Source organism: Lepidochelys olivacea, assembly GCF_965140295.1.
Source record: "Lepidochelys olivacea isolate rLepOli2 genome assembly, chromosome: 1".
Taxonomy (NCBI): domain Eukaryota; kingdom Metazoa; phylum Chordata; order Testudines; family Cheloniidae; genus Lepidochelys; species Lepidochelys olivacea.
This window is the reverse complement of record NC_140411.1, coordinates 198,802,159-198,806,145: the sequence shown is the minus strand read 5'-3', so window position 1 is coordinate 198,806,145 and position 3,987 is coordinate 198,802,159. Positions and strand designations below refer to the sequence as shown.

Below are 3,987 nucleotides of genomic sequence, written 5' to 3'. Positions count from 1 at the left end.
GTGCCAGAAGGTGTGAGGTGGGTCAGGCTCAGAAACAGCCTTCTGCCAACTCGATGGCCTTTGGGGAAACCCTTTATGCCATGGATGGGGAAGAACTGCTACCTTTTGATGCCCTTTTGTGCTGGTCGCATAAAGGAGATGAAAGTAATGGACAACCAGGCTGACCAAACTGGAGATGTGTGGGTTATTTGTGTGTAAGTAACACAATCTAAGGGCCCAAGCCTGCATGACTGACCTCAATGAAAGTTCTGCCATTAACCACAGTGGTGCAGGATTAGGCCCTAAATGCATCTCCTCTGCAAATGTCTAGGAACCTTAATCCTATAATTACAACAACAAGACATGCAAATGCATGCAGAGCCAGCTCATATCTCTGGTATAGAACAAGTGTTCCCTAAAGGTAGGATTGGGTGGGCCTGTGAAGTGTTTGGGCCTGAGAGCTAGGAAACATCCCCAAAGCCATGCTGACTCAAGGACCGGACAACAGAAGTTATTCATCGGGAAAGGCAGCGAGGGGACCTTTGACAGCGCCAAACATGTTCATCCTCTCCTGGAAGGAACAAGAAATCTTTCTTCCCTGGAGCAGGGCTGGAAAGAATGTGAAGGCAACTTAATTGAACACAGGAAATTCACTTGAAGGGGAGAACAGCACTGAGAATAATCTTTCATTACGGAGTAAGGCATAATGAGGCCCGGCACGGTCATCCACTGGCAGCACGTCGCACTGCCACAGATGGGGTCAGAAATTGGGGGTCCCAAGGCTCAACTCCTGTTGTCTCGCAACACCTCTCAGGCACAATGGCTCCTGGAGAGCATCCTGTAACCCTCCAGCCATACCTTTTGGCTGATCTAGTGCTGTTGGCCTTACTCCAGGTGACTTCTACCAGTGCTCTGGCTCTGTGCCCATGGACTTTCCAGGCCCCAAATGCCTCCCCAGTGACTGTGCTTAAGCAATTATTTTTGTTTTCCTAGGTGGGGAATCTGAAAGTATTATGACAAATTTTCAGCCCTATTGCTTACATTTAAATGAAAAGAGTTAAAGAAAGCTGACATTGGCACAGATGCTCCTAACATCAGTGCCTGCATTTTAGAGGTGAAGAAACTGAGATGGTGGGCTAAATTCCTTCCTACTGTAACTCCACTGAAGTCATTGCAGGGATGACTTTGTCCACTCACTAAGTGAAATGTACCTGAGGCACTATGGATTACGTAGGCAGTTTATTTAGGCAATCTCAGTTTTGATTCTGACCTTTGGACAAGTCATGTTTCTCCTCTGTGTAGAATGGGGGATTAGGCTATTTACCTGCTTCAGAGGGACTGGTGAGGGGAAATTTGCCTAGTGTTTGTTAAGTGCTGTATAAGTGCAATGTGTTAATGAGGCCAGTCTGTTGGAGCAATGTGTTCCCAAGGTTAATTTCTTCTATATAAGACCTAACTTTCCTCCCACTCACAGTAGCGTAAATCAGGAGTAGAGCTCCTAAACTCAGAGATGCATGGGTGTAAAACTAGTGTGACAGCAGAGCTGGATTCTGTGGGCACTCAGCCTTCACCTTCCTTGACACTGCCCAAGTCTGAATTGTCAAGGGCTTTTTCTCATGCTTTACTGCCAAAAAGATTGAGTTTCCCTGAACTTTTACCTAAGCAAACCTCCTGCCAAGAACTGTGGAGGGTCCAAAAATCACACAACACAGAGAGGTGGAAAAATCTCCATTTGTTTAACTCCACTCTACTAATGCTCCATAGACTGGCCTAAGACTGTGCTTGGGCTGCTTTGTTTTTCTTTCCAGCAGCAACTCTTGCCCTACCTAAACACACACACACACCTATTCCTCATTCCTTTCCCCGGTCTCTTTTCCATCTTCTGAAAAAATGAAATATAAAACCAAGCAGCCAAAAGCACTCAAATTCCTATTCTGGGATCAGTGCCTGCCCCGAAGCACTGTCACTTACATTTGTACAATACCTAGCACAGTGGGGCCCAGCCCTGTTGTGGCATTTAGGTACAACCACAACATAAACTTTTAATGATCAATACACTGTGGGGTTGCCTACGGTTTCTCAGTGTGCTGCTTGCCATGGGAACCTATGGTGACAGCTTCTTCTGCAGATCTGGCCAATTTATACAGCAGGATTAGACACTTGTAGGAGCAATAGTAGCATCGATGGTTATGCAAATACAAAACAGTATGGCAGCTAGGCCAAATAAATGAACAAACAAAAGTATCAAATTCAATAACTCAACTGAGTGTACAATCCAAAGTTCACTTTGCTTCGGATTTTATTACTCTTTCAAAGCAATCATTCCAGTAACTTGCTGCTGTTGTTCCAATACTGGAAATACTGTTTTTAAATGGGCAATAAAATGTCAACAACTGGACTTTGGCTTACACTGATTGTGGGAGTTTGGGAAATGAAACTTTTGCAAAAGAATCTTAAGCACCTGGAGTGTGTGTGTGTGTGTGTGTGAGAGAGAGAACTTTGCATAGCTTTGCATAGTTATAGCACCTTTATAATTTCAACATTACTCCTAAGAGCTATTAAAGTGCTGTGCTTTGCATATGATTATACTGAGCTCATTATTAATGGTGTTAAGGAGCCACACAGCACAGGGTTTTTTTTTTTTCAGGCTTGACAAAATTTATTTTTCATTCATTTCTTGCACTTGAAGTATTCTTCCATGACATCTTTGGCCTGAGATTCCTTGCCATAGTCTCTGACAACCACACAGCTGCAGCCCACTACTTTGAGGGGTTTTCCTTCTCTGTCGATTTTGCGGAGACCTACCCACTCACCCAGTTTCTTGTTGTCATCAACTTTTATCAAGTTGATCTGGTGTTCTGCACAAAGGGCTTCAACCAACTTTACGTACATGGGTTGGTCGCAGTTTGAAGCAAGAACACAAAGGTGGGCTTGGCGTTTGTCCAAGGCTTTGGCAGCTTCAGGAATACCACGAGCTAAGCCATCGTGGATGAGTGCAGTCTTCAGCACTTCTTGCAGCGCGGTGTTAACATCCATTACACCTCCAGCAGCAATGCCTTCCTCGGCCATGGTTGGTGGGGGTTGCTCCTGCCTGGGATTTGCCCGCAGCCTCTATGAGTCACCAGCACAGTTGTGAGTCAGGCAAATCAAGCAGAGAGCAGTTAAGTGATTTGCTCAAGGTCTCACTGCAAGTCAGTGATAGAGATGGAGACAGAACCCAGGTCTCATGTTTCCCAGGATATTACACCATAATTTCATAGAAAAAAATGGCTTTCTAAAATGATGGAACCACATCTGGGCACACGTTTTCTTCTTCTCAGAGAGAATGCAAGCTGTAATCAAACTGTAACTATAGCACTCATTACCTGTGAATGGTAGAACCCTCTCCCTCTTTTTATATTTTCTCTACTCAGCCTAAACTTCTCTCTTTCACCCACTCCTAACTTTATCCCTGCTCTCATCTTGCCTGTTATGCTTGGAAAAGCCTCCCAGTTCATTTCTGCCAAGTGCCTTCAAACCTGAAGAACAAACCTGTTCTGTGAAGTGTTCCAGCTAGCCACACCACTCCCCACTCTGGTATTTTTTGGTGTTGTCTTGTAAACTCTTTGGGACCAGGAATGTATTTGTTGTGGAGTCTTTGCCAGCACTTACAGGACAGTGGGCCAGACTTCCAGCTTAACATGCAACCCAGTTCTTTTCTTTTGGGGGTGCACCTTTACACCAGCATATTTTACTTTTCAGTGACATGTTATGTCTAACTATTACTTGCATCCAGAATTCATGATGAGCTTGAGTGTTTGTGAGCATAAAACTGCATCCACAAAAATGGATGCTGTCACTGAAAATCTGGCCTTGAAGTTAAACTTTATCAGCGAGGAGAGTGATCTGCTCTTTGCTGTGTACTGTATGAACAAGCACTGGACAGATCACCTCATCTTCACAAAGATCCAAATGATCTCCTGAGTTCAAATGCTCTAGGGTTTTTTTGTCAATCTATCTAGTAAGCTA

The 3,987-nt window shown here is 44.3% G+C and overlaps 1 pseudogene across 1 annotated transcript; it reads right to left on the bottom strand.

The window, feature by feature from the left end:
• Positions 1-2,611: 2,611 nt before the first annotated feature.
• Positions 2,612-3,096, bottom strand: LOC311528652 (small ribosomal subunit protein eS12 pseudogene; annotated as a pseudogene). The gene has a single exon. The product of its transcript is annotated as a small ribosomal subunit protein eS12 pseudogene (transcript).
• Positions 3,097-3,987: the final 891 nt, after the last annotated feature.